The sequence below is a fragment of the Gossypium hirsutum genome, chromosome D10 (assembly GCF_007990345.1).
Source record: "Gossypium hirsutum isolate 1008001.06 chromosome D10, Gossypium_hirsutum_v2.1, whole genome shotgun sequence".
Classification (NCBI taxonomy): domain Eukaryota; kingdom Viridiplantae; phylum Streptophyta; class Magnoliopsida; order Malvales; family Malvaceae; genus Gossypium; species Gossypium hirsutum.
Genome location: NC_053446.1, coordinates 26,688,898 through 26,708,124, shown reverse-complemented (window position 1 = coordinate 26,708,124; position 19,227 = coordinate 26,688,898).

Below are 19,227 nucleotides of genomic sequence, written 5' to 3'. Positions count from 1 at the left end.
GTAACAAGTAGAAAATCACAAGTTGATCAAGTGCACAACATGTCACACATTTTACTCAAAAGTTAGGCATTTGACATAACATTACATAGGGTCCTAGTACATGCCATATACCAAACCGAGAAATTAAGTTTACCAAGATTCCCAGATAGTGTGATTCCTAGCATTGACCCGATCTTCTTAGCCTTCAAAATGTGATATACAAAATAAACAAATTTAAAGGTAAGCTTATATGAAGCTTATTAAGATCACTTAGAAATTCATAACCTTTTTAATCCAACATAGATTTAATCAACTAAAGCATAAAGATTTCCATTATACGTAGTTTATAACAGTAATCACGACCAATTCAATAGTTCAGTATACTCAGTGAGCATTGCTTGATTGAACTTTTCATCAGTATATCCGTATATTTCTACTCATTTGGGCTTCACTCAGTATAACAGTAAAATTTGATCAAATAAACATCAATCAATATAACATTGAAATTTACTCAATTGAGCTTCATTTAGTATAATGGTACGATTTACTCGGTTGAGCTTCATTCAGTATAATAGTCAGATTTGGCTCGATATAGAGCGTACTTTTAGTAGATGATACAACATTCACTAACAACATATTAACAAGGATGTAAGCATTTATAAGTATAATTGAACATACGAACTTACTGGACTGATTTACAGGTGAGTCTAGAATACAGGGACTATTTCACGGTTTTCCTTTTTCCACGATTATTAGCACGTTCTTGATCAAAACAAAGTTTAAAATTCAAGGTTGAAAACCCTAACCTTTCCTTTCTCTTCCGTGGAGAAGATGAAGAGAATATGAAAATTTCCTTTAAATTTTAGGTTTAATCTAATATATATACTTTGGCATTTTTGTAAATACTTTAAATTTCTTAATTAAGCTTTAATAATCATAATTAAGCCTAATTAAATCAATTTATCAAACATAACCTCACCAAATCCCACTAACTAATTTTTCCATGGTTAAATTGTTCATTTAGTCTTTTTAATTTAACTACTCAACCTTTGCAGTTTTTATGATCCAGTCATTTTTACTTATTAAACTATCCAAACAAATAAATTTCACAACCAAAATTTAATATGACGCTAGAAACCTAATAAATAGACTAATTAAATAATATTTACAAAGTATTTTTCCAGAATTATGGTCTCAAAACAACTATTTTCGACACCACAAAAAATTGAACTGTTACAGCTCTCCCCCTTTAAGAAATTTTGTCCTCAAAATTTCTTACCAATAAATAGATGTGGGTACTATGATCTCATTGAGTCTTCAGTCTCCCAAGTAGCTTCCTCTGCCCCATGACGATTCCATAAGACTTTAACTAGTGGTACTTTCTTATACTGAAGTTTTTTTACTTATCGTGCCAAAACCCTGATTGGTTTTTCAGAATACTATAAGTTCGGCTGTATCTCAATCTCACAGGGAGTGATTACATGTGAAGGGTCTGACTGATATCGTCCTAACATTGAAACATGAAAGACATTATGAATTTTCTCAAGTTTTGAGGGCAACACTAATCTATATGCTACAGGGCCAACTCTCTTAGTAATCTTATATAGTACAATAAATCTCAGACTCAGTTTTCCCTTCTTCAAGAAACGTAGCACTTTTCTCCAAGAAGAAACTTTCAGAAATACTCGGTTGCCAATGGTAAACTCTATATCCTTCCGTTTTAAATCTGCATGAGACTTTTGACGATTAGATGCCGCTTTTAAACAGTTACGAATTATCCATACTTTATCCTCCTTTTCCCGTATCAGATTAGTACCAACAAGCTTAGATTCGCTCAACTATGACTAGTACAGTGGCGTTCTACATTTTCTTCCGTATAAAGCCTCAAACGATGTTGTTGATAATCTATATACAATCTCAATGTACCATCTTTCTTTTTTAGAAATAGTACTGGTGCACCTCAAGGAGACACACTCGGACAAATAAAACCTCCATCTAATAATTCTTGCAACTATACTTTAAGTTCTTTCAACTCAGTCGGTGTCATTCTATACGGTGCAATCGATATCGGTGTAGTTCCCGGTATCAAGTCAATAACAAATTCAACTTCACGTTCCGGTGGTAAACTTGGTAATTCTTTAGAAAATATGTTTGCAAATTCATTATCAACATAAACTATGATTCAACTTCAAGCCAGGATCCCAAGTATCTAGTATTTAAGCTAGAAATGCTTCACAACCCTTAGAAATCATCTTCTGTGCGATGATCGTCGATACGACTCTGGTAACATTGTTTAATCTGTTTGATTCAACTGTGATTAATTCACCTATAAGGCATTTCTCCTTTTTGTCTACAGTTAACCACTACATCATGTAACGATAGCCAGTCCATACCCCGTATTATATAACACTCATGAAAAGGAAATAACATCAAATCGGTAGAAAAATCATAGCCCTAGACTTTCAGTGGACAATTGCGACAAATTAAATTAACTATTATACTATGACCTAGTGGATTTGTAACTTGAATATCAAATTCAGTTGATTCAACCAGTAAATTTTTATCAGTGGCTAATACAGTGCAAATATATGAATAGGTTGATCCAAGGTCATTCAAAGCATATAAAGTAACATCAAAAGACAAAATATACCAATAACAACATCAGGCACAGTAGCCTCCTCTCTGCCTCATCCCTGCATTACTGTTCTGACTAGGGCATTTGCCCTTTTGTGGCGTTGATGGGGCGTTTTACACTTCGATCATCTTTTTCTCCTGGTGGTTTCGAAAAGTTTCGTACTAAATGATTATTCGTTCCACATATTAGGCACGCACCTACTTATACCTGTATTCTCCAGTATGTCGCTTACCACAGAAATCACATAACAGTTTCGGGGCATTATGAACACTAGACATACTATCAGCAGGTCGATTTTGTAACTTCAAATCAGGCTGTCTGGGTCTGCTTTGACTAGAAAGTTCTGATAATACAGTAACACATTTATCTTCTTCTCTTACTTTCTTAGGTGGCGACGCGGAGAACCTACTAGGAAACTTTCTTTTACTGAAGTCTCGTGCCTTTCTTTCTCTCTGTCTCTTTTGGTTAAGAATTTCCTCCATCTTCTGAGCCCGGTCGGACAATACTACAAACTATTGTGTTTCTGTGCCACCTATCATTGTTTTGATTCACCATTTAATTCGTCTTCAAATCGAGTACACATTTCTTTTAACGACGACACAATCTCCCGAGCATACTTGCTGAGATAGGTGAACTCTCTCTCGTACTCAACCACTAATTTATTTCCCTGTTTCAATTTCAGAAAGTCTTTCTTTTTCTTGTCTAGGTACCTCTTGATGATGTATTTCATCTTAAATTCCTATTTGAAAAATTCCCAGTGAAAATAATTTTCCGGGAGTACTGCATTTATTGTTGCCCACCAACTGTAAGCTTCTTCTCTCAACAGTGATACAACACACCTGAGATAATCCTCAGGGGGACAGGCCATTTCATTAAAAACCCGTTGAATAGTTTCAAGCCAGTATTTAGCCTTTACAGGATTATCCTCTGATCTACCCCGAAATTCTTCAACCCCATACTTCCTGACTTTATCAGTAGGAATTCGTTGGTTCAACCCAATTGTCGGAGGGGGTAGTGGCATCGCAAGAGGTATAGTAGGTGGTACTTTAGGAGGTATCGTAAGAGGAGCAGTAGGTGGTACTGTATATGGTGCAGGATGAGGCAATGGTTGGGGCAGCATTGGATTACTTTGCATAAATTCAGGGAACCACTGTCTCATGAGCCCAAAGAACATATTCTTGACCTCATTTTCAGACATTGGTAGGATCAGTATACTATGGCTCGTACCAGTTTCAGTAGTCAAGACATTACTGTCCACTTGATTAGTCACTTCGTGTTCAATATCTGATGGCCTCCTTTAGAATCTACAAAGAAATAGGGTTAGACTGGATTAATTTATATAACACTATCACAGGTTATACGACATGTACCTTCTAAGTTTAAACACATTACACTCAGTCCAAGAATCAACTAAATCGTAGCTCTAATACCACTAAATGTAACACTCCTAACTCGTCTCTGACATCGAATTAGGGTTACAGGGTATTACTAAACAATCAGCAACATTTGGGCATCATATCATTTGATATTATAATCAAAACATATAACATTCATACGCATACATACTATCCCTAAATCGAGCCATCGAGGCTCTAAAAATAACTTAGAACAAATTCTGGACCACTATGAATCAATTAAGAAAGATTTGGGAAAAAGTAGTGAAATTTGAAAAAAGGGGACACACGGCCATGTGTCTCACATGTTTGAGAGACACACCTATGTCTCAAGCCGTGTAACCTTCGAACGAGGGACACATGGCCGAGTCCCAGACTGTTCTCTCACCTATGTAACTCTCTCAGTAAGGCCACACACATCAGTGTGCACAAGTTCAAAGGGTTTTCCGGCCCTTGTTCCTTTTGTATTAAAAGATCACTTAGTTATCTTACCTTCCAAGAAAAATTCATATTATGGAAGATCAACTTCTTTAAGCGAACTTAAGATGTCGTCTTTCACAAGTCTAGTGATTCTTTCTCGGTTAATATGACCAAGTTTCAAATGCCAAATGCATGTCTTGTAAGAGTGAGAAGTTTTAAGTCTTTTATTTGATATTTTAGTCTCAAGTAGTGTGTACATCTTTAGTTTGATAAAATAGAGATTATTTGACATCCAACAATTACAGATAAGATTGTGATTTCTAAATATTGCAATTCCATGATTAAAAGTACAGTTAAGCCGTCTTTATATAAACATGCAACAGACATTATGTTTCTTTTGAAACTTGGTACATAGAAAACATATTTTAAAATAATCTTTCTAAAATTATCAAAATAAATATGTACCTAAACCATGCTTATTTTTCACCTAATCGCATATGTACCTAAACCAATTCATAAAACGTGATCCCAATGTTATAAACACACTTAAAAGCAACCAAAACATGCCAACTTTAACCACCTAAGACCCAACCATTGTACCATACATGAAACCATAAAAATAATGCTTATATCCAATCATTATCATAGGTATCACCTACAAACCATGACATACATACAAACCAACCTATTTCACTTTCATCATACCATATCTTGAACATGACAATTACTATTTCATATTAGGTCATTTAAGCACAACTTTGAATCAACCATGCATACCACTTATAGTTGTTCAAACAAATTATATCAAAGCATAACACTTACACCTAAAAATAAATTATGAACTTTTGCAAACATAACCAAATTATCCTATCACATGCTATATAAGCCAAATTCAAATTCAAAATCTACCAAGATCCTCGATAGTGTGATTTCTTTGGGTTGATCAGATCTTCCAATCCACAAAACATATCTATAAGAAATAAGATAAATAACACGAGTAAGCTTTTGTAAAGATTAGTAAGTTCGTCGATTGAATAGTAAAACTTACTGAATCAAACATAATAATAATTCAAATAAAAGATTAATGAACAGAGTTCCTGTGAACGAGGTTACTATCAGAATTCCTGTCAATCACAACTCACAACATGTGAAAAATGCTCAATACAATAATAAAAATTAGATTCCACATTTCAATAAATTTTTAAAGATCAATAAAACATAGCCCGATGAATGATAAGTGGATACGAGTACACAGTTAACCATCCAACACACCAGATTCTTGTATGAGCTAATCCATCCAGCACACCAAATGTTCATATAAGCTAATCAATCCAGCACAGCAAATGCTCGTATGAGCTAATTCATCTAGCACAGCAAATGCTCATATGAGCTAATCCATCCAACATACCAAATGCTCGTATTAACTAATCTATCTAGCACACCAAATACCACTGTAATTTATCTCGTTAGTCTACAACAAATGTAGGACCTTGACATATTTAGTAAATACAGAATCTACTGTAATCATCTCTACTGCTCCCATCAACCCTGTACCCTGAGCAACATAACCTACTGGCATGCCAACCGTACTCTATTCTACATTCATCGTTTTAGATTATTCTAACACAGAACAATATATGAATAACTCACTATCTCATATTCCGTATACAAGCATTAGTTCATCAACCAAACATTCATCGACTCAGAATATCTCATTAGTGCTCAATGCTACAACAATACACTGTTTCATTACTCATATACATAGCATCATTATAATGTTCAAACCAAAACAATTTAATTCATTTAATATGCATTTAAATGTATTAGAATAAAACAGAATGAATTTACAGGACTGATTTGCAATAATGGTCCAGAGCAGCTCAGTCAATGATCGACGTTGTGTTTATTCATTATTTCCATTTTCAATTACATACAAATCCAAAATTATGCAATTAGGTTCATATAATACACTTAAAATGTACTAAAATTAAACCATACGAACTTACCAGACTAATCTGCAACAACAACAAAGTACAAGGGTTATTCGATAATTTTCTCTTTTCTTTGGTTTTGCCCTCGTTCAAGATCTCAAATAATAATTCTATTCAATTCACTATTCTAACAAAAAAATTAATTCATTTTATGCAATTAAATCTTTTTTGACATTTTTACAAAATTGCCTTCAACATTTTGCTTTTATTCAATTTAGTCCTTAAGCCCAAAACTTGCAATTTAACCAATTTTAACCAAATCTCATTTCAGCCAAATTATTCATTATTTCTATACGGCCTATTCATGCTGCTATGTCACATTAAGTCCTCTTAACTTTATCACTTTAACATTTTAGTCCATAAACATTAAAATTACCAAAAATTACTTTAAAAAATAGTCCTATTTAACAACTAAGCTCAATAATCTACCATAAAAATTCAACAATATCCAAAACTCATCAATGACATAATCCAAAACATGATATTTTTACAAATTAATACCCGAGTTAGCTAGATTAAGCTAATACGAGCTCAAAAACATAAAAGTTACTAAAAACGGGTGAGGTTTACCTCCTAGATCCAAGAACCCTAGTTGACCGAAAGTTTCTTCTCCCTTCTCCCATGGCTATCCGGTTTTAGAAAGAAGAAAATCTAGAAGATGATAGTTTATTTAGCTTTTATTTTATTTACATTATGTTTAATTATCCCATTACCATTTTACCCTATTAATTTCCATTCAATCTTAACAATTTCAAGCCCATTACCGCCCATAATCATCACCTATAGTATATTTACCATTCAAGGAGGGTTTAATTACACAATTAATCCTTCAATTATATTAAATTCTAACTAAACAAACTTAATTTTAATTTAACCCTAAACTAATTAGGACTAAATAAGCAAATAGCACAGAAGTTAGCGGATTTAATCATGTCACCATCGCTTGGACTTTTTGACCATAGTTTAATTACCATTTTGGTCCTTTTAGCATTTTAAATCTATAGCAATTAACTTTTACCTCATTTACAATTTAATCCTTTTACCTTAATTAAGCAATCAATCATCAAGATTAGCAAACCAAACTTCAATTCACCTATAATACGACTCTGTAAATATTTAATAAAAATATTTACGACCTTAAATTACAAAAACAATGTCCTAATACCTTGTTTTCAATAACCACTTGACTTTTGAATCAAACCACTTATACTAACTTTTAGTTCAGTCAGCTAAATTCAACAAATCAAAATTCAATATAAAATTTATTATTGACTCGTATGATTTAAATACTTATTATACGAACTTACTTGTCAGATTTTTGGTCCCGAAACTATTGTTTCCAACATCAATGAAAAATGGGTTGTTACAAAAAGAGAGATTCGGTCTCGGTTTACACCATAAACATAGCACAACCTAGCTCTTGATACCAATTACTGGAAAAAAACTTGATTTGAAAACATTTTTTTACATAGTGAAAAATTAAAATTTTGAAAACTAACCCAATTTGTGATATTTATAGCATAAACCATATCCGAATTCGTACATGTGTTTTTGACTTAGCGGGCGTTCCTTGTTCTCATCTTTCAACCAAATGATCTTTTCTACTATTCTCGTACCACAAACTGCTTCGAGTGTAGGCTCGAACGAATTGAATCAAAACACAAAACTAGAAAAAGTTTTCCTTTTAGGGTCAAAACGAAAATTCTCTTCTTTAAGAGAAATCAGTAAAATTTTTATTTTGAAAAATATATTTATAAGTTGATAATAAATTATCTCTATTTTTTGGCAGAATAACAATCTCTCAAAAGTTGTGTTAATAGCTCTACTAGTGTCATCTATTTATAGAGTTGTAGAGTTGTAGAAGTTTATTTTAAATAAAAAAACAACATACTACTTAGAGTAGGAGAGGGTTGAATGACTCACCCTTGCATTTCTACTAGGGCTGTCACCTCCTTCATGTTGTATGAGGGGTTTTGGGCCTCCCTCACATCAGGTCCAATTACGAGTACTTCCTAACCTTTTTGACCCAATAATTTGTAATGTGATCCAATTCGGTCCAATTTTTTTATTTTCCAAAATAAACTTTAATATTTACATATTAAGTAATTTTCTCATCCCAATTTTACCCTAGTAAAGTTTTTGGCAATTTTACCCTTGGTAAAATTTTGACGATTTTACCCTCGATAAAATTTCGAGAAAGTTCGTTCAATATGTCACAACTCAACATGTTCACTATGACCAAATGATTTATTTTCATTTTCGAGCTTCAGAATAGTCCAAAAACATAAACCCATTCTTCTATGATTTTTTAAGTAATCTTATATAGGATTGCAAGTTTCCATTTTCATTTTCATTTCTATTTTTGGAAACCTACATTCATTTATCAATGATTCCATTTCTCTATTTTAAAGAAAACCATAATCATTCCTGAATGTTTCCCGTTTCTCTTTTTTATTCATTCTGTTCATTTTTATTCAAACACATAATTCATTTGTGGTTTCAACGAGCTAATAGAGAGACCAATTGGACATATTTAGTTGAGGCTCAAATTATTTATAATTAAGTTCCAGCTTTTTGCCTATTAGTTATAAATTTATTTAGTCACGAATTCATTCCACTTTATTATCATGACTGAGCTCTCCCCAATGACATACCATTACAAAAGGAACTACTCAATGCTCGTCCAATGACCTTGTCATTAATGTTTTACTCTCATAAGATATCCTTGATCTCTTTCAGATAATATATGTTCTCACAATATGATTCTATTTTATCTCATTGTAACCATTACATCTTCCTTCATGAAAAGTCAATCACTATCAAATAGTGATCAAGTCATCCATTACAAAGATAGACGACCTATGGCCACGTTTACTTTTAATCAACCATGTAATGCCAATGAGAGGATATCATTTACCCATGTGTTGGGCTATGAATTCCACTATTATGAATGATGTTACATACTATAGAAGTCATACATCCAACGCACCAGCTTTTAGTTTCTTATCTATTTGAACCCAGGCTTTTACTTACTTCAAAGTGTATGAGTCACGTATACATAGTTCGCCATCCACTTAGGATTTGGGTATGCCACACTATGAACGTCATAAGTGAATAAATCCATAAATGGATTTAAGATCTATTCTACTTGGGTCTTGTTCGATGTATTGTCAGTCCAGTCAGTCACATCTGTGTATCTATCTTTTACGAGTCATTAGCTCTGACGCCCAAGACAAAACATCTCCCCAATTGGACTTGATAGACAACATATTAGTCTTTCAATCAATTTGTTCATTTCAGATTAGACTAAGGACACGTTTAGGGTCATCTACTCATACAAGCTATCTTTCTGTACTACGATCTGACCACGTAATATTGTTTAGTATTAGTTAAACAATAGACAACCAATTAGCAACATTTGCTTCTATTTTTCTTAGCATGCAAAAATCATGTGAGGATAATTATACAAATTATATTAATGTAATCAATGAATTTTTTTTAACCAATCTGTTCAAAAAAATTACAAGTGTATATTAGTGAGAATACTACACTTAAAGCACCAAATCCAACACCTATGTGGTTTCTCCAACAATGTTTTCAAACTATTTTATCCATAATGCTAATATTCCTCATCTTAACCACGAACTATCTCGAGTTTTTAGGTAGAGGTGTCAAAAATGGCTTGGATGTACTGCTTTTTCAGAATCTCTAATCTTGAACCCATGTTGCTCTTTCTCATTACACATGTCCTCCTTTTTACCAATGAATTCATTCGTCCCACAATTACATAGTTTATTAATTAGTGAAGAATTTTTAGATACTGGATTAGGACATTGAGGATGAGGGGGTTCCACAGATGGCATAACTGGGGGAAGTGCATTTGCAGCTACGAAGTTGAAAGAGTAGCTCCCAAGTATTGGGTAATTCACTGGTTAATCAATTAGAAAAAGGCATCACTTTCCTCATTCCCTAGCCTTTATGAAACGGGAACACTAACACCAGCTCCCTGTCTAGAAGCAGGAACACTATTTTCAACTTTATCAGAAATAACTCAATTTGATTCAGTTGACATGGTTTTTCTATATGAAAAATGTAAAAGCCCATTTTCAATTAAATCATAACAGTGGTTTTGAGACTACAAATCCTAGTTAGAAAGAAAAATTATTTTAATATTATTACATGGTCTGCATTATGATAGAAATAATGTATCAAAATTTAGTTGCGAAAATTTTACCGATTACATGTTTAATTATAGAAAGGATCAAATTGCATAAAATGAAAAAGTTGAGTTCTACTAACTAAAAGGATTAAGTAGCTATAGTATTCAAAAATTTGAGGTCATTATATGGAAATTAAACCATTAAATGGAGTTAATAGATATTTATGATAATTCATCCATGAAAAATTAGAAAAAGAAAAGGACTAAATTGGAAATTGAATTAATTAAAGAAGGAAATAAGCTAATATAATATTATTTCATCATCTTCCCCAAATTAAAATACATGAAAACCCTAGATCGAGGAAAAGAAAATGTACCAAATTAGTAGATTCTAGAATACGAAAAAGTGTCGAGGTAAGTTTGTGTAACTAAAATGTATGTTTATATGTTTAAATTTAATGTTATAATTGTGAACTATATGATTGCCATGTATAAACATTAATCACATATTTGATAATGTCTGACAAGTGCTAAGTCCAGTTTGAATAAATGAAGTTCGATGGATAAATGATATCCCATATTGGTTGTGGTCCTGCATATGATGCGGACACACTATAGCTCTTACGAGCATCCTGTTATAAGCCCTCTCGAGCTTTCCGTTACATGGTTCTTGTGACCATCTTGATCAGTATTGATCCTGCATGTGTTACAGTCATACCGCAGCTCTTTGTGAGCGTCCTATTATATGATCGGTATGGATTCTGCATATAATGCAGACATACCACAACTCTTTATAAGCGTCCTGATATAGGCTCTTTGTGAGCTTTCTGATATGGCTCGCTTGAACTTTATGTTATATGGCTACACGGAGCTCCCTAATAATAACTCTTCGGAGTTACCTGTTAAGCTCATTGAGCTTCCTGTTTTAAACTCTTATGAGTTTCCTATTATAGCTTGGATAAGCTTCCTGTTACATGGATCACATGAATATCCTGTTACATGGCTCGAGAGACTGCTTCCTGATTATGTGCCTTAATGGGTACCTCTGAATATGAGTTGACGGATTACAGTTTTGTACACTTCGAGTGTACTACATGTGTGTCCACCGATATTTCAAATAAATTCAACGGGTAAAGTTCTAACAAGGTTAAAATGAGATGAAGATAATTTGTCATCGAAATGAACATGTTAAATGAAAATATGATATGAAAAGCATATGTATATGAAAGTTATTACATGATGAGCTCATCCTTGATTCTTGATATTTACATGTAATACATGACTAAAAAGTTTCTTGAGATTGTATGTGTTTAGGCAAATTGCCAAATTTCTTTTGGATGAATTTTGTATGCTTATATTAAATGTAAATGATTGGAAAGTAAATCTTCTATTATACAAAATTACTAAGCATAATATGCTTACTCTGTTTTACTTTATCTACTTTATAGTGCTCGGAAGCTCGTGAAGGCTGGAACTTGGCTGGAGACACATCACACTATCTCTTGAACTCCTCGGTATATAAAGCAAGCTAACTTTTGGTATAATGGCATGTATAAGCTAAGTTAGGCATAATGATGAAATATTTTGGTTGTAACTAGCCATTGGAATGACTACTGTTAAGCATATTTTAATGTAGTTATATAAGGTCTTATCATGCTTGATGTGTGTATTGAAATGGTTGAATGAATGGGTAAAATTTACTCATATTTTTATATGGCCAATTAGGGAAGATCAAATACTTGGATAAATGAGATGTTATGGCATGTATTGAACTTGAAATTGGCTTGAATTGAATGTTTTATAGTGACTTGTAATGGTATAAAAATTGTTTGGATAGGTTGATGTCAGGTTGGGTGAGAAATAAGGCTTTGAAATGGCCTTATTTTGTCTACATGGGCAGAGACACGGGCGTGTGTCTCAGCTTTGTGTCCTCTGAATCTTAAAATTTGAGAAACAGAATGCTTCGAATTGCTCACACAGGCAGAGACACGGACATGTGTCTCAGCCGTGTGTGTCACACGACCTATAATATGGGTGTGTGACTTGGCCCTGTAACCCTTGCACCTAATTTGTGAAAATTAAATTATCCACACGACCTAGCACATAGGCGTGTAGCTAGCCGTGTGACCCAAGTCAGAGAGTTACACGGGCATGGACATCGAATACCCACACGGCCTAGGACACGGACGTGTCACTTGGCTGTGTAAGTCACATGGCCTAACCATACAGGTATGTGTCCCCTATACTTAAGAAAAATTTTGAGATTTTGCGAAAAATTCTCTAAGTTCCCGATTTAGTCCCGACTTGTTTCTAAAGCATAAATTAGGTCTCGAAGGCCCATTCAAGGGACATTACGATTGAATTTGTTTGATTTCGATTTTTAATAGTAAATGATATGCGTAATATATTTTTAAATTTGTAAAATTCGGTAATGCTCTATAACCCTATTTTGATGACGGATATGGGTTAGGGGTGTTACATTTTTGGTATCAGAGCTATGGTTTAGTTGATTTTCGAACTAACGTAGCAAGTACAAGTCTATCTATACATGCCATTATATAATTTGTGATAGTGTGATATCTCCTGATCATTCTAAACATGTTTTTTATATAGTAATGTCGTCTAACCAAGCTAAATCCAAGGACGCTGAGAGCAATGCTCAAGCTTCAGTTCAAAGAGCTACATTAAGTAGTAGAAGGCCCGTATCTGAGGGCTGAGGTGAAGAGGCTAAATAAGTCTTCTTTCTAATGATGAATGAATGGTTCACTGAATATTTGAGAACAAATCCTGCTGTACAACAACCTCCCCCTCCTGTTCCTTAAACGGTTCCGGATACACCACAAGGTACTGCACTTGTTAGAACTAGTAATCCTCTGGTAGATAAAATTCAAAAATATGGGGCAGTAGAATTTAAAGCTACTGTTGAAGACGATCCGGAAAGGGATGAATTATGGCTAGAAAATACTATCAAGGTTCTAGATGAATTATCATGTACACCGACTGAATGTCTAAAATGTGTTGTATCTTTGCTAAAAGACTCTGCTTATTAGAGGTGGAATACTCTGGTTTCTGTTGTACCGAGTGAGAATGTCACATGGGAATTTTTCCAGAATGAATTTAAAAAGAAGTATATTAGCCAGAAATTCCTTGATCAGAAAAGGAAAGAATTTTTAGAGCTTAAACAAGAGAATATGACTATATCTGAATAGGAGCGAGAATTTGTCAGATTAAGCAAATATGCTAGTGAGTGTATCCCGACTAAAGTTGCAATGTGTAAACAGTTTGAAGAATGATTAAATAAATACATTAAGCTATTAGTTGGGATTTTGGAATTAAAAGAATTTGTGACACTAGTTGGTCGAGCTCATAAAGCCGAAGAGTTGAGTAAAAAAAAGATACTGGAAGAGATGGAAGCCCCAACCTTAAGTAAAAGATTTAATGAAAAATCACAACCGTCAGCTTCAAAAAAATTGAAGAAATATCATGATTTTTCTACCACATCTGTGGGGTATTCTGAGAAAGACTGAGGCTCTCAACGCTCTAATCTGATATCTCCGGTCCCATTAGTAGCAAGTGCAGGAAGTGTCAAAAATCCTAAACTCAGATGCAAGCATTGTAATAAATTCCATTTTGGTGAATGTCGCATGAGAAGTGGAGTGTGTTTTAGATGTGGTTCTCTTGATCATTATCTCAAAGATTGCCTAGAAAGGCTTAAAAAAGATACTGTTCAGACTTCAAGGCCGAGTAACTCTGCCTCGAGAGGTAGACCACCTCGTAACCCCTGATAACCGAGGTACAAAAAAAGATTCAACTACCAAATATGAAGAACGAGCACCATCAAGAACATATGCTATTCATGCAAGAGAGGATGCCTCTACACCAGGCGTCATTACTAGTATTTTTTTCTCTTTTTGATACTGATATTACTGTTTTGATTAACCTTGGTTCAACACATTCATACATTTGCACGAATTTAACATTTATTAAAAATCTATCTGTACCCTAGGCAAGTATGTGATGATGGATAAAGTTTGTAAAAATTGACCGTTGATGGTACGGGATTATTGCTTCTCGGCTGATTTGATGTTGTTGTCATTCAATCAATTTGATGTAATTTTGGGTTAGGACTGGTTGACTCAGCATGATGCTGTAGTAAATTGTAAACAGAACTATATCAAGTTAAAATATCAGAATGATGAGTTGTTTCGTATTGAATCTAATAAACTAGACGGGTTGTCTAATGTAATATCAGCAGTGACAGCACATAAATATATCAGAAAAGGTATGATGCTTACCTTGCCTATGTGTTGGACACTAAAGTATCTGAGTCAAAGATTAAGCCAGTGCCAGTAGTATGTGAGTACTCTGATGTATTTCCAGAGGAATTACCTGGATTACCACCAATTAGAGGGGTAGAATTTTCTATAGATCTTGCTCCGGGAACAACTCCTATATCTATAGCACCTTATAGAATAGCCCCCACAGAGTTAAAAGAGTTGAAAGCACAGTTGCAAGAATTGACTGACAGAGGTTTTGCTCGACCTAGTTCTTCACCGTGGGGTGCACTGATTTTATTTGTAAGAAAGAAAGATGGATCATTGAGATTATGTATTGATTACCGATAGCTTAACAAAGTTACAATAAAGAACAAGTATCCTTTGCCTCATATTGATGACCTATTTGATCATTTGAAAGGTGTCACTGTATTTTCAAAGATTGATCTCCGCTCTGGCTACTATCAACAACGAATAAAAGACTCAGATATACCAAAGATAGCCTTCAGAACCAGGTATGGGCACTATGAGTTTCTTGTGATACCGTTTGGCTTGACAAATGCACCTGCAATATTTATGGATCTGATGAATAGAATTTTCAGACCGTATTTAGATAGATTTATAGTGGTATTTATTGATGATATCCTGGTATATTCTCGATGTGAAAACAAACATGCAGACCATTTGAGAATTGTGTTGCAAACTTTGCGCGAGAAACAGTTGTATGCAAAATTCAATAAATGTGAATTTTGGCTTCGGTAAGTTGGTTTTCTTGGACATATAGTATCTACTGAAGGTATCAGAGTAGACCCGAATTAAATTTCAACAATAGTTAACTGGAAACCACTGAAAAATGCATCTGAGGTCAGAAGTTTTCTAGGACTAGCTGGATATTATCGGAGGTTTGTAAGAGGATTTTCAATGATAGCCTCTCTGATGACACGATTGTTACAGAAAGATGTAAAGTTTGAATAGACTGATAAATGTTAGCAGAGTTTTGACAGATTGAAAACCTTGTTGATTGAAGAACCAGTGCTAGTTCAGCTTGAATCGAGTAAGGAATTTTTTATTTATAATGAAGCGTCATTGAATGGTTTAGGCTGTGTCTTCATACAAGAAGGTAAAGTATTAGCCTATACTTCTAGATAGCTAAAACCACATGAAAAGAACTACCTGATACATGATTTAGAATTAACAACAATTGTGTTTGCATTGAAAATTTGGCGGCACTACCTGTTTGGTGAAAGGTGTCATATATTCACTAATCACAAGAGTTTAAAATATTTGATGTCACAAAAGGATTTAAATTTGAGACAGCGCAAGTGGCTTGAATTATTGAAAGATTATGATCTGGTTATCGATTATCATCCGTGAAAAGCCAATGTGGTTGCAAATGCTTTGAGAAAAAAAATTGTTTGCTTTGCGAGCAATGAATACCCGATTGTCGTTGTTTGATGGTGGTTCAGTTATAGCTAAACCGACATTTCTGCAGTAGATTTGTGAAGCTTAGAAAAAAGATAATGAATTACAAGCTAAACTGTTACAATGTGAGTCAAATTCTAATTCAGAATTTCAGATTGGGTCTGATGGTTGTCTGTTATTCAGAGACAATATGTGTACCGAAGAATTCAGAACTTGTACAGAAGATTTTACACGAAGCTCATAATGGTACTATGTCTATTCATTCGGGGAGTAACAAAATGTACAATGATTTAAAAAAGATGTACTGGTGGCCAGGAATGAAACGTGATATTTCTAAATTTGTATCTAAATGTTTGATATTTCTGCAAGCTAAAGCTGAACATTATGTGCCTTCGGGATTATTGCATCTAGTTACAATACAGGAGTGGAAATGAGAAAGAGTTACTATGGATTTTGTATCAGGATTACCCTTATCTCCGAAAAAGAAAGATGTCATTTGGGTAATCGTTGACCGTTTAACAAAGTTCACACACTTTATTCCGGTACATATGGATTTCCCCCTAGATAGAAGAGCAGAGTTATAAGTTTCTGAGATTGTTCGACTACATGGAGTGCAGGTCTCCATTATTTCAAATAGGGATCCTCGGTTTACATCTCGATTTTGGAATAAGCTGCAAGAACATCTGCGTACACAATTACATTTCAGCACCGTTTTCCATCCTCAGACTGATGGACAATCTGAACGTGTGATACAAATTTTAGAAGATATGCTTCGATGTTGTGTGCTGGAATTCGAAGGTAACTGGGAAAAGTATCTGCCCTTAGTTGAATTCGCATATAATAATAGTTATTAGTCCAGCATTGAAATGGCACCATACAAGGCTCTGTATGGTCGTAAATCTAAAACTTCGTTGTATTGGACTGAGCTTAGTGAGAAAAAGATACATGGTGTTGATCTAATTCGTAAGACTGAAGAAAAAATGAAAGTGATCAAAGACAATTTGAAAGTAACTTCTGACCGTCAAAAGTCCTATGTAGATTTAAAACGTAAAGAAATAAAATTCCAAGTTGGTGACAAAGTATTTTTGAAAGTTTCACCTTGGAAGAAAGTTCTTCGATTTGTTCGTAAAGGAAAACTAAGCCCACGGTTCATTGGGCCATATGAGATCATTGAAAGAATCGGACCAGTTGAGTACCGATTAGTATTACCACCAATGCTTGACAAAATTCATAATGTTTTCCATGTGCCCATGTTGCGACTGTATCAGTTAGATCCTTCACATGTTATTTCTCTGACAGAAGTTGAGATTCAGCCTAACATGACTTACAGTGAAGAATCGATCAAAATTCCTGCATAAGAAACGAAAGAGTTAAGAAATAAAAAGGTAGCTTTAGTGAAAGTTCTTTGGCAACGGCATGAAATAGAGGAAGTTGCCTGGGGATCAGAGGAAATAATGAGAAAGCAATATCCGAACCTCTTTATTGGTAAGATTTTCGAGGACGAAAATTCTTTAAGGGGGAGAGTTGTAACAACCCGTTTTCAGTGAAATCGGAACAGTGGTTTCGGGACCACAAATTTGAGTTAGAAAGAAGAATTATTTTAATATTATTGTATGGTCTACATTATGATAGAAATAACGTATGAAAATTTTGTTGCGAAAATTTTACCGATTACATATTTAATTATAGAAAGGACCAAATTGCATAAAATGCAAAAGTTGAGTTCTAATAAATAAAAAGATTAAGTAGCTATAGGATTCAAAATTTTGAGGTCCTTATATGGTAATTAGACCATTAAATGGAGTTAGTAGATATTTATGGTGATTCATCCATGGAAAATTTGAAAAAGAAAATGACTAAATTAGAAATTGAATTAATTAAATATGGAAATAAGGTAATATCATCTTATTTCATCATCTTCCCCAAATTAAAATACATGGAAACCCTAGCTAAGAGAAAGTGAGTTCAAGAAAGTTGTTTTGGCTCAATTAGGTATGAATTCTTGTCCCGTTTTTAGTAATTTTTGTATTTTCGAGATCGTAATAACCTAATCTATCTACTTTGGGGATCAATTTGCAAAATTATCAAAGTATAAATTTCTTTCCATGGATGAGTATGCTGAAATTTTGAAATTCATGGTAGAAAATGAAAGGTTATTGATAGATAAACAACTTTTGTAAAGGAAATTTTCATGAAATTGTGATTTTAGGACTAAATTAAAAAGATGTAAAATTCATGGAAAATTTTTAAATTTTATGAAATGCATGGGATGTAAATGTTATATGAAAAATTTGGTTAGGCTTGGAATAAGGATTAAATTGCATGAATTTCATTTTCCGAGCCTAGAAACGAAATTTGAATTAATCAAAAGTATAGGGGCAAAATGGTACTTTTTCCTAAGATGTAAATTGGATTGAATTAGATATGAAATGAGTGAAATTGATGTTAAATTCATTTATATAGATCCGAAAAGATCAAATAAGGAGTTAGATCAAGAAAAAGAAAAAGTATCGGATTAGTAGATTCTTGAATACGAACAAGTGTCGAGGTAAGTTTGTGTGACTAAAATGTATGTTTATATGTTTAAATTTAATGTTATGATTGTGAAATGTATGATTTCCATGTATAAACATTAATCACATATCCGATAATGTCTGACAAGTGCTAAGTCTCGTTTGAATAAATGAAGTTTGATGAATACAGGATTTCCCGTATTAGTTGTGGTCCTGCATATGTTGCAGACACACCATAGCTCTTACGAGCATCCTGTTATAAGCACTTTCGAGCTTCCCGTTATATGGTTCCTGTGAGCATCCTAATCTGTATTGATCCTGCATGTGTTGCGGTCATATCGTAGCTCTTTGTGAGCGTCCTGTTATATGATCGGTATGGATCCTGCATATACTGCAGACATACCGTAGCTCTTTATGAGTGTCCTGGTATAGGCTCTTTG